Raw genomic sequence first — 13,024 nt, forward strand, 5'->3', positions numbered from 1 at the left:
CTCCTCAGAGTCACTTTTCCTTGGGGAAAACCATGAAAGTCTTGACAAAAGGAAGCTGGAGCACAGTTACCTCTGTGGTGTTGCACTGAGCAGACTTCTTGGCCTCAGAAGCCAAGGTTACCCATCCAGTGGGCTGGGGAGCTGTTTATCACCTTGTGGCCACAACAGACTGCAAAGAGGTGCCAGCTCTCGTGCACAATCAGCTGCTCCTGCCTCCAGCCTTCAAGGATTTGGTGGATGCTGATCCCTGAGCTTCCACCTGCAGCTCCCAACAAAATAGTGCAGCACCTCAAAGAGTTAAACCCAACCAAGCTCTTATCGGGCCAACAGCCAGCATTGTGTTGCACAGTTACTGTGCAACCCCTGGGCTGTTGATGCTGAAAATGCCACAGCAGGTTAAACACCACGCTCCGAAGCGGTTGATTTGAGACAATAAGCAAGGACAGGGAAGGGTTTATGGTGAGGTTTGGATCCTCAGCTTCACAATTAACCTTTCATAGGAACGTTGGGGGCTTATTCACATGGCAGCTGTGTGCACTTACACAAGTTCCTGTTAATGCTGATTCCACATGTAAAATAATGAGAAAAAAGGGGGAAAATTTCTGGGTGCAATCACAGAATGACTTCAGGCTGCCAGGAGGAAAAAGCCAGTGTATCAGGAGGTAACACTGGAAGTATCATAGAATAATAGACTGGCTTGGGTTGGGAAGAACCTTGAAGCTCATCCAGTTCCAGCCCCTGCCACGGGCAGGGACACCTTCCACTAGAGCAGCTTGCTCCAAGCCCCTGTGTCCAACCTGGCCTTGAGCACTGCCAGGGATGGGGCATCTTATAGTACTGTCATGAGACTTCATCTGGAGCATCATATGCAGGTCATCAAGGTTCAAGAAAGATTTAGTTCATAGGGGGACACATAAAAAAGAGCCTCTAAGATGCAGAAGGGAACTGAGAGCATCTTACGAACAGGACTAGATACACCGCAAAGAGCCAAACATCTCCCTTCAGCCTTGCTCCTGGGTTGACTCCCAAAGCCCTTAGCTTATCTCCCTCACCCTAAAGCACTGAAAAGTTTCTGCAAGGGCCTGGGAAGGGTCAATACCTTATAACCGAGCAAAGCACCCAGCCCACTCGGCCGCAGTGCAAGATGTAAAGCGTGGGGTTTAGATTGGTGGGATCTGCCATCCTCCAGCTGGGCCCTGGTGGGGGAAAGACAGAGAGAAACAGCCCACAGCTATTTTCTGCTTGTGGTAATTATAGCATCGGAGGCTGAACCAACAGGTTCTTTAGCAAGGAGATTCCCTGCAGCTTGCAAGATACAGATATCAAAATACCCCACAGATTCACAGCTCAGGTTTCAGGTGACTCACAATAATACCGTGCCATATAATAATTTCATGGAATCCCTTGTTCAGGCTGAAGAGCTCAATTGATAATGACTGTCTATAAAACTTAATAGCAGGCTACATTAAAACACTTGCAGGATTATCTCTAGGCAACTGCACCAATATATTTCTCACAGCAGAACCATCACCAGCCCTTGGGCTTCAGGGGTGATTTCCTATAGGCCCTGTTTTCCAAGCCTGAACCAGACTGGAGACCGCCACAGCAGCATCTCTTGCCCCATCGCTGTTGGGAACACTTGGAAACCCCAGAGCTCTCCTCACCGCTTTCCTTCAGTGGAGCAGAGAAGCTTTGATCCCCCCATCCCACCGCCGTGCCCGTGTGTGCTGTACCACTCACCATGAGCCCAGCTCCCGCTGGCCATCCCGATCCCAAGGTCGCCCGCAGGATGCTGGTCCCGGGATGGGGCAGCGGTCCAGCAGTGGGATCGCAGCCGTCTCCAGCTGGCTCTGACGGTCACCAAGACCCTGCTGTCCTCACAGCCAGGTTCAGCTGAGGTGACTTGCCCCAGGGCACCAGGGGGAAAAGGGTGGTGGAGCTCCTCCGCTCCAGCCGGCTTCACAGCAGGGAGTTGAAAGAGCAGGATGTAAATGGGGAATGACTAATGGCTGCCCTGAGCCTCTCTGCACATCCCTTTTCCACAGGCTCCTTGGCCACCCGCACCTTTCCTCACCTGGCTGGGAGCAGGATGAGGGCTGCAAACAGCCAGGAACAGCCTGGCCACACGGTATCATCCCCAGCCCCACTGCCACGCACTTGGACGCGGCCCCCATTTCCCTCTAAACAGAACTTTCCTCCCCAGATTCCATCACAGAGGGATTCAGATAAGGGGAAGGCAGACATCAGAGCAGACCCAATACTGCACAAGGTGAAAGCAGCTGATGCTTGCTTGCCATCTCTACAGTTACATACCCAAAGCCTTTAGTGCCTTGAGAACACCAAGGTGAGCAGCGCTGCTTCGAGCAGGTAGGAGCCCATTATTCAGTGAGATCATATTCCCAGGCTGGCCCTGGCTTGGCAGACCTAAAGACTGAACTAGGAACTTAGTGCATATAGATCATGATTTACTGAAGCACAAGCCCTGATGCACCTTTCTAGGGAAGCTCTAATTTATTATGCATTGTCATTAGCTGCAGCAGGGCCTTCATTAGAGCTAGAGTTAAGGTCTGTTTTGGCTGCCTCATCAGCATCAGTGAACTGCGTCCCTGCGAGGTTTGATACAATTTAATTAACCTAATTAAAAGCTCTGATTGCAGAGATGATTGGGGTAGAGCCAGCAGCAACTGCATATTTATAACAAGCTGGAAGGTGTGGGACCGGAGCCAAATGATATGCATCTCTAATGAGCTGGTGCTATTGAAGTGTGGATTTGGAACACTAACATTTATTTTTGGCAACAATGGCCAGTTTATCTTCATGAGAGAAACGATCACGGCCTGATCGCATCTAGCACCCTGCTCCCTGGGCTTCGCCAGCCCAGCCCCTCAACAGGCACCCCACGGCCCTGCTGCACCTCCACTGCTGCATCCAGGCAGCAGCAGCACCCCCCAGCTCCTGCCCCACAGCCCGCAGGACGCAGCGCATGCAGCCTGCACAAGCCCTAACCACACACTGGCAGTCCCAGATAAGGCAGGTGGAAGATGCCAGCAGGTTTTCCTTCCCTTCCCTGGCCACCACCACCACCACCTCCTCCAGCCCTCCCACTGCACAGCCAGGCTGGGCTCCTGGGACAAGGAACCTGCCTCCCTTACCCCTCCAGGCACCAAATACTCCATGCCCATATCTTCTGTTGGCCACCAGTGCCCAAAACCAAAGAGCAACCTGAACTAAAGGCCTATTTATCTGCACTCCAGCACCCACAGCAGGGGCTTTAAAGCTTCTGCTGCCTTGGCTGATTGGGCTGCTGGAGCCTGGGTAAGTACCAGCACCTGCCCTGGTCCACCCACTGCAGTGAGAACCTTTCCTCCTCCTGTTTACAGCCAGAGAGACCCCCAGCCCTTTGCAGGTGTGTTCTGCAGGGATGCTGTGCCAGAACTGGGGGCTTCCTGGCAGCAAAGGGCAGGAAAACCTCGTTTCTGAGCTGCAGTTCTGCTTGACAGAGGAGATGACAGCAGTGCCCCCTCTCTCCCTGTGTTTAAAGACTACAAACAAATGCAGACCCAACTGCTGTCAACCCCCAGGACCCAAAGGGATGTCCCGGTGTGGGTCCCAGAGCTGTGCCGTGCCTGTTGTAGGAGCAGAACCCTGGTTCCCTGCAGCCAGCACCAGTGGGGCTGCTGCATCCTTCCCAAGAGCCATGTCCTTAAGTGCCCTGCCCCATTGCCCTTCCCATGGGGATGGGTGTCCTGGAGCAGGGAGTGAGGCAGCAGCATGGGTCCGGGGGTGCTCCTTGCACCCCGGTTGGTGCTCCCAGCCCTGGTTTTCCTCTCGGAGCAGGGTCAGGATGCTGTGGGGGTCAAGTGTGCCCAGCAGCACCACTGGGACACCCTGGGCAGAGCAGCGCCTGCCGAGCCGCTTGGAAAACTTGATCCGTGCTAATTATGCTGGGGCAAATAAACCCTTGTGATAAGGAGTGTGAAATGGAAGCGTAGATAATGCTCAGCTCCGAGTGCCATCAATCTTTAAAAGTGGAACAATAAGGGAAAACACCGCAGGGCATATGAAGCAAGGTGTGATTCACATCTGCTGCGCCGCGGCCGCCGCCTGATTTATTGGCACAAGGCAACTTCCCTGCACTGTTTCAACAGAGCTGCATTACATAACTCCGCCAACTGTTTTGCTTCCCTTTTATCAATCAAAGGATGTTTAATGATCTGCGGCCCTGCCCTGATACAGCTCGGGAGCGCAGGAGATGGGTCCCCCAAACATGATGGGGAATGGCTTTAACCTGCCCGAGGGGAGACTGAGATGAGCTCTTAGGCAGAAGCTCTTCCGTGAGGGTGCTGAGGCGCTGGCCCAGGGTGCCCAGAGAAGCTGTGGCTGCTCCATCCCTGGCAGTGTTCAAGGCCAGGTTGGACACAGGGGCTTGGAGCAAGCTGCTCTAGTGGAAGGGGTCCCTGCCCGTGGCAGGGGTTGGAGCTGGAGGAGCTTTGAGGTCCCTTCAACACAAACCAGTCTCCCCCAGTTCCCAGCCTCTCCAGAGCCACCTCTTTCAGCCTGGGTGTGATACTGGCCCGTGACAGCCAGGATGCACTGGTGGGGCAGGGCACGAGGGTCTTCTAGGGTCCAGACTGCTCCATGCCCTGTGGACATGGGGATGGAGGCTCCTCTCCATCCCTGCTCTCACCAATGCACCACTTGGAAGCACCCGGGGTACCGGTCCTCTGCCTGCGCTGCAGACACTCCCCAAGGCCGAGCTCCCTCTGTCACCCAGACGTCCCACATCTGTCTGCACCTTTGATGCCTTCATTTTCAAAAGGCTTTCTCTGGGATTCACGTTCTTTTATTTAAATTGTGGAGCTGCTTTGGTGACCTTTCGGCTGCCTCCCATTGCAGGCCCACAAAGACCCGTGGCTTTGAACAAGTTCAAAGCTTCGCTTCCCTTTTGGCCGTACCCCTCAACAGAGCCTTTGGATGGGTTTTTCTCCCACAGTCCTGAAAAGCCATCATCAGAGACACTTCCCCGTGCAGGCTCTTTAATATTTGCACTGATTTTTTGAATAGATAATATATTCCACCTTTCTTTTAGCCTTTTAAAAGCACACACTCCTCATAGCGCAGGTGGAGGAGGCTGCGGCGTGGAAGCTGCCTTGGCAGGCTGGGAGGACAAACAGGGCTGGGGGCAATGCACATTGCTCTGAACCACATTCACTTGCCTGTCTGCAGCTCACGGCACCATCCTGGGGCAGGCACAGACCCGGAGTGGCCCCGCTGAGTCCCACATTCCCTGCTCCAAAAGAGACAGTCCTTAAAACCTCCCTCCCGGTCCTGAGCCCAAAGCTGCTCATCCTGTTAAGCTGGAAGGCAACCCAGACGCAAACCAAAACGCTTCTAAAAACTGTCCCCTAGATTGCCAAGCATCTCATAAAGCCTGGCCATGGGCTTAACTGCATCAAAATCATGCGGATGCTTTTTGTCAAAGCCACTCTAAACCAGGCAGGCAGCAAGCAGCTCACAACCCAGAAGTGTCATAGATGCACTCGCAGATGCTGTCCATAACGCTGCTGATTCCAGACTGCGAGTCCAGGAGGGACTGTCACATCCTGTGTTCTGATGGCCCGCCTGCTGCCATCCCCTGCGCTTCGCTCACAGAGCCCAGGCTGGCTCCAGCACCTCCAGCTGCGTTCTGCTGTTCCAGGCTGGAGGAGGCTGAGCCACAGCAGCCCCGAGGAGCAGGTTCACCCCTGCCCAAGGCGTCAGTGAGAGAAGGGAAGTGCTGAGGGGAAAGATGCTTGGGGGTCCCCAAGAGCAAAACCATGACCCCAGCGTCAGGACCTCTCAGTCCTTGGCATTTTACTTGGTTATGAGCTCCTTCCTCGCCTCAAACCTGGTTGAACATATAAACTACAGATGGAGGTGAGCAGAGGATGGAGGCTGCAGGGTACGCAGTGCCTCACTCCACGTAGTATGAACAGCCTTTGGGTAAGGTACAACCTCCAACTGCAACAACGCCCATCAGCCCAACTGCTCCTTAGGGCATGAATCCCTCCCTGCAGGGCCGGAGGCAGGGTGAAGCCAGGCTGGGGAGGGTGGCCTGAAGTAGCCCCTTAGGTGGGCCAGCAATGCCAAGAGCCGTGATGCACACAGCTGCGCAGAGGGGCACATACTTTCAGCCCGTGTTGCCCTAACAAACCGATGTCCCGGGATGCAGACAATAATGTTTTTATGAGACTCTAACTTCCAAACTCAAACGCTCTTTGTAGTGGACTAATAGCCAACACGTGGCCCTTCGTCTCATGCTGAACTTTTGTGGTCCTCCGGGAGGGGGAAAAAAGGGCCCTGGTGAGCATTTACACTGAGCACTTTGTTCTCACGGAGTTGTAGAGCAAAGAGAATGATGTATTGAGAGCCTCGGTCCCTGCCAGTTTGGCTTCATTTGTCCTTCTGAACTTGCCCTGAGAGATAATGTTTCCTTCTAATCTGCTGCCGTCCACCTACAGCAGGGACCCAGTGAATAATTCTCCCAAACAAGCCTTTATTCTTAAGTCTCTATCTGGCCCTAGCCCTTTCTCCCCCCCTTTACGGAGCGATTGTTGCGTTCATTACATGATAATGGCCCGAGCTGTATTCCAGCCCACACTTGCCGTGGCCACACAAACAAGGCTCAGGCTGCGCTGCTCTCAGGATAATGCTGCTCATTTGGCCTTATTTCAAAGAATGTGCCAGGCATCTGAGCACCAGCAGCTCCCCTGCCTCACCTCCCAGCCCTCACACTGCCTGCAGCAACCAGCACAGCCCCCAGAGAGCTGAGGCTTTCTTCCACCCGTGGTAGGAAGGGACTGTCGCGCTCCTATGGGAAGAAGACCCGAGGAAGAGGAAACGAGACTTGCGTGTCTCTGGTTAATGGGACAAATCTGTTCCTTTCTGTCCAGGTATTTAGGGCGCCCTTTCACAATGATGTTTTAATAAGCCTGTGTAAGCCTCACAAATTGCCCTTTGTATCTGGAGATGGGAAGCTCCAGGGGATGAGCAATGCACACGCTGAATGCACAAGAAACCCATTACGTAGCCTGCTCCTGGAAGTCACTCTCTAGGGATAACTGCGATGGGTGCCCCTCTGAAAACACCCAAGGGAGCTTCCTGTGCTGTAGAGAGATATTAGTGCTTATCTGCACCGGCCTTTCAACGGGATAAAGCTAAGCCGAGGTCAGACACTGTGCTCAGACACTGACAGGGGGCTTTGTTCCTAACTCTGCTCCTGAGCTTAAGGACTGGCCAAGGGTCACCCTGCTACCACCCAGGAAGGCTGGGGAAACCAAAGCCTGCCCACTGTACTGGCCTCAACCTCGGGGCTGGCTGACAACGTGTTCCCTTGCTGCGGGGAGGCTGAGTGAAGTCATGCCTTCTATTTACTGCTAAGCAATGGCTTAGCTCAGCCTGACATTTCCATGCCATGCCAGTGTCATGCAGCCTGTGCCAGCCACGTATGGCCATGTGGGGTGAGCACCTACATGAGCACACACGTGTGCATGCAAGTGTGTTTAGGAGCACGCATGCAGCCGTGTGCGTGCTGCATGCAATCTGTGCAGGCTGCTCCCAAACTTGTCTATGCATGGTAAGGAAAAGGTAAGGAAAAAACCCTCTCACGTGCAGGCTCACGCATGAGCGTGTGTCTGCAGAAACATGCAAGCATCCACCGTACCCGTTCATGCTCGGTGCGGGCACAGGATTCCTCACAGCTCAGAGCTCAAAATCCTCAGTGCTGTGCACTGCAAACCCCTGTCTGCCCCAAACACCCATGGATACCCCCCTCCAGCCCCATGGCTCAGACCCTGCCCCTTCCCCAGGGAGCTCACAGGGTGCTCCAGTGAGTGTGAAATCTCCCTGCCCAGGACAGCCTGTTCCAAGGGAGCAGGAGCGCAGAAAACCTGCGCAGGAATGGCAGTGTCCTTTGTGCACCATGAGGATGGACTCCTGCCAAATTCCTCTGCACCCACTGCCTCTATTAAATGCGTCAATCACTTCTTGGCAATCCAAGGCCCAGAGAAGAGTTGAGAGGAGACTTGGGTTGCTTTTATTTAAAGGTGAAAAGTACCAAGCAGGAGGCGAGCTCTTGCCTGCACGGAGAGCAGGGCTGCTGAGCCCTTCCTGCTGCCAAAGGGACGTGGCAGCAAGAGGCAGACCATCATGGACTCATCAGCCTGTGAAATACCCCTGATGCAACTGCCCAAGGAGAGCCCACAGACCCTTATGTGCGGGTCTTGGGTGACTGGGGAAGCTGAGGGGGGAGCATCAAGGTGAAGGGGATGCAGGAGAGCCCATGCACGGTGATCCTAGTGCTGGTGGGCAGGGGATGGGGCAGGCAGGGACCAGACAGCATCACTGCTGTTCAGACAGCATCTCCTGGCTTAGCTGCTCCCAGCAGCATCCCCACCAGCTATTGGCAGCCAGCACTCAGGGAGCTGGTTGCCCTCTCTGGAGCTGAACCCAGGGGAGCAGGCTGGGTGCTCTCCTCCCCACCCTCAACCCCAGCAGCAGCGGTTGGGGAAGGTGCTGGAGGGTGGCACCAGGGCTGCAGCTGGGCTTTTGGGAGCAGAACAGGAAAGTCCGGGTGACTCAATGATTCCTGGCACAGGGCACGGCTGGTGTCAGCCCAGCACAGCGGGAGGGAGGAGGACGAGCAGGCAGGGATCCGTGGGGCTTGGGAATGGGGACAAAGGGCCTGGGAACACTTGCTGGTGCCCACCTCGGCACCAATGCTGATGAAGGTGCGATTGCATCCAGAACCCCCCTCCCTGCAGGTGGACACCAGTGTCCCCCCGCCAGGAGCTGCCCTGTACAGGGCATCATGTCCTGCACAGAGCCCATTCCTGCTTCAGGAGCTCCTGGAAAGCCGCCGCACACCCGCTCCCATGCAGGCAGCTCCCATCCCCGCGCCTGCTGCTCCTTCCCTTTGCCTCCTCACGTAATCACTTTGATCTTCACTCCAGGGGCTCCCTGTTAAAAATTAATGCTTCATGGATGTTGCTGCCCATAGCCTGAAAAAAATGGCTTTTATCCCCCCGGCAGTGCCTCTCCCCAGCTCCCGCAGGACTCCCAGTCAAACAGATGGGGACAAAACCTTTTGGGCTCTTGGTTCAGAGCACGATGGGACCTGCTGCTGCCCCACGGAGCTGCGCTGAAGGGGGGCAAGCTGTGACCATGCCACGGTGCTCAGGCAGGCTCTGCCAGTCCCCGGTGCCTGCACCAGCCATGCCCACACCCCCCGGGGCTCCTCCACATCAGTGAGAAAGGGACCACAGACGGGCTGCTGGGGCTCGCTCCCCTGTAATGAGCAGAAGGGGCAGGGCAGGATGGGATGTGCTGTGCCCTCCATGCCCTCTCCATGCGGTTTTGGCCCCAAGTTCCTCCGCAGGCAGGGCCCAGCAGCTCAGTTCTCGGACCTGACAGGAGAGAGATGCGAACAGCAGTGATTTCAGCACCCTCATGGGCATCCCCGAGCTCCGCTCGCAGTGCCGGGGGTTGTGCCCCATCTCTTGAGCTCCCCTGCGCTGGGGGAGCTGCTCAGTGCAGAGCCTCAGCCAGGAGCGGGGTTGAAGGCACAGCCCCGGGCGAGCAGAGCCTGGGAACGGTCCTCGCTCCGGTCCTGCCGGCTGCTTTGGGAGGGAAGGGATGCGGCGCCCAGGGCAGCAGGCTGGGCGCAGCAGGAAGTCGGGCTTGCCGAGCTGGGTGTGGGGCTGCTTGTCTGGGCTCCCAAAGCATTTTCCAAACACTTTAATTATAGTGATTTATATGGCAAAAGTGTGGGGGCGAGAGCTTGGGAAAGGCATCAGCAGGTTTGTTCCGAGGGCTCTAATCAGAGGTGATGGGGGGGCGGGGAAGGGAGGGTACAGCACCGGAGCACCTTGAACTGCAGCATCAGGACAGGTTTGAAGGATGCAGAACCTCCCAGCATGCCAGGGATGTGCTGATGGCATCCCCGAGGCCTCCGTGCATTATACGCTCCTACGGGAACAGCAACAGGAGTGTTACCAGAGGTCCTGAGCCTGTCCCCTGTGCTGCTCCCGAGCCAGCACTGGGCTTCCCGGGGATCCTTCCCCACCTCTGGTGGGACTTTACACAGCTGTAATCAGCGGGGCTGCAGCCAGCCCCATGCGCAGCACAGGCAGAGGATGAACACCAGGACATGAAGGGTTTTAGTAGGCAGCAACCAGAAAAGGATCAACAATTCAACAGCAACTCAGCATTCATAGGGTCCTAGAATGGTTTGGGTTGGAAGGGACCTTAAAGCTCATCCAGTTCCAACCCCTGCCACGGGCAGGGACCCCTTCCACTGGAGCAGGGAAGAGCTTTCTAAGAGCTCATCTCAGTCTCCCCTCGGGCAGGTTAAAGCCATTCCCCTTGGCCTGTCCCTCCATCCCTTGTCCCAAGCCCCTCTCCAGGTTTCCTGCAGCCCCTTCAGGCACTGGAGCTGCTCTAAGGTCTCCCCTTCAGGAGCCTTCTCTTCTCCAGGCTGACCAGGAGCTATTCTCCTCTTTTTGGTATTACCTCGAAAAGCAACAACCTCTTCAATTCCTGTTCTGCCCGACGTTCTCTTCACCCCCACCACGTTACACACACTCACACGCACCCACAAACAGTTTTCTGCAGCTCCCTGGCAGCCAAAGAGCCCCCGGTCCCTGCAAAGAGACCACATCTCCCCCACGCAGAGCCCACTTGGGAACCTCAGCCCCATCCAAGGCTGACTTGCTCCGAGGATGCTGTCACTGCTGCAGAGCCCTGGTTACACCAGAGCAAACGGGAGCTATCTCAGGCTGCTGCTGGCACCAGCCTGGCCCTGAGCACAGCACGGGGCTGCAGGGCTGAGCCATGGTGTGGGGATGTGGGCAGTGCTGGAGTGGTGGCTGTGACCCCCCCCGAGTCCCTGCAGGATGCAGCGCTGGCAGCGTGGCCGCAGCACACATCACCCTGCTGCAGTCCTGCTTCTTGGCCTGTTTGCTGGTAAATAACCTTTTCCTGTCCTTTTTGACACTGATGGTTATTGACAGCTGAAATCCCTCACAGCCAGGTCTGCCCTCAGAGAGCCGAGGTGCTCCGCGCATCCCATGGCCAGGAGTGGGGAGAGGGGCAGAGCCAGCTCCGCTTCACCAAGATGCCCAGAGCCTCCCTAACAGCTCCCAGGCATGCCAGGGTGGATGCTGGCAGCATTTCCCAGTGGAAACAAGGCATTGAAAGCAGGGGAATAAAAGAGGGTACTTTAACTAAACCCATCTCTGCTTCCCGAGGCGGCTGCTCCTGGCTGCGCCCACGGTGCTGAGCATCCCCAGCCTCCTCTCTGTGCTGCTGCTCCTCTCTCCCAGGAGTGTGGGGCAGCAACCCCAATGGCACATTGCTCACCCTCAGGGCACAACATTAGTGTGCACAGAGGGCAAAGAGAGCCAAGCCTGTGTAGCAGGATGCTCCCTGATCTCACCAGTGAGGACAGGGAGGACCAGCCAAAAGGGACCGAACCAAGAACTCTCACCCAAACTCCCATCCCGAGGACATTGCCCTAAATCCACACAGACACCGGGTGGCAAAACACCCTGCCCCACCTGGGGAGAATCTGCTGATTAAGGGATAAGCAATCACTTCTCTACCCACAGCCTCATGTTATCACTTAATTGAATGCAATTGATTGAGAAGCTAAAAGCAGCCTTGGCTTAGAGCATTGCAGATGGTGGCTGGGAGCAGGGCAGCATACTGAACCCTTAAAAGCATTGGCATCAAGGGCAGCCGCAGCCTTGCTCTCCTAAAGTGTCTCACGCATCATTATTACGAGCAGGACCCAGCAGCAGGGCAGTTCCAGGGCAGTATTATCTACCACGCTTCAAGGCTGCACAAAAGCCTCTTATTCTTGCCCCCTCTGCCCTCAGTGGGCAGCCTCTGCGCCCACAGGGATTTCAAGGGAAGGAAGTGTGCATCTGCAGGGCTTTGTGGGGGCAGCCTTGGCTCTTTAGTGGTCTAACCACTGGCCCACACTGCTGGGAACGGAGCCCAGGAGCTGGTATGTGCGAGCTCTCAATCAGTGCTGGAGAGGGGGACATCACAGCTGAGGGCAGCCTTGGCTCACCTGGCTCTTGTCTTTCTGCTCCGGTTGCGTGTCTTCAGGCGCTCAGCGCTGACATCCCTGCAAACTTCATTAACCCTGCTACTTTCGTCCCCACTAATTAACACCAGATTACAGCTCCTGCACGCCGCGTGCTTCGCAGTGAGAGCTGCCTGCTTTCCCACTCTGCTCTCTGGAGCCTCTGTCGCCAAAGCAATCTGTTCGGCCTGCTGAGCTGAAAAAGGTCTGCAACCCTGCAGAGACCACGGGGGTCCCTGAGCACCCGGCTGGATGGAGCCTCTCCTGGGCTCAACTCTTCAGGTTCATGCCAGGACCCCCCAGGGCCAAGAGGGAGAGCATCAGTGCAGCATCCCAACAGCCTCACCATAAAGAGCCTTGGGAGAGCAGAAGAAGCGCCCCACGCCAGCCCCTGCCCCGTATTCCCTTAGTGAGGCCATTACACGTGGATTATTTTCCTTAGGGAAAGGGTAGAGTTTCTGCAAGAAGACAGGACTTCCCCTGTGGCCCTTGTGCTGGTGCTGGCAGGAGCCACGTTCGGAGTCATACATCATCAATGGAAGGTACCTAATGATATATTGCCCTAATACATCACCATAGCAACAGTGCTCTAATAATGTATTATTCTAATGTGTTACCCAAGCGCGTGTTCCTCCCGATGATGTATGGCTGGGATTGCTGTGCCCTGCCAGGCCCACATGCAACAAAGCTCTCCTGCCTGCCAAGCACCCTCCTCGGAGCTCAGGTGTGCTCAGCCCTCCTCTTGTCACACTGGGGCAGCCACCCGCGTCCCGGGCTGCATCCCCAGCAGCACAACAGCGCTGGCACAGGGTGCCCCGAGAAGCTGTGGCTGCCCCATCCCTGGCAGTGTCCAAGGCCAGGGACAGAGTTTGCTCCCACCTTCATGGGCATCCTCAG

The sequence above is a fragment of the Pezoporus wallicus genome, unplaced genomic scaffold (genome assembly GCF_028554395.1).
Source record: "Pezoporus wallicus isolate ANWC-B61680 ecotype Strahan unplaced genomic scaffold, APGP_CSIRO_Pwel_v1 contig_8232, whole genome shotgun sequence".
Classification (NCBI taxonomy): Eukaryota; Metazoa; Chordata; class Aves; order Psittaciformes; family Psittacidae; genus Pezoporus; species Pezoporus wallicus.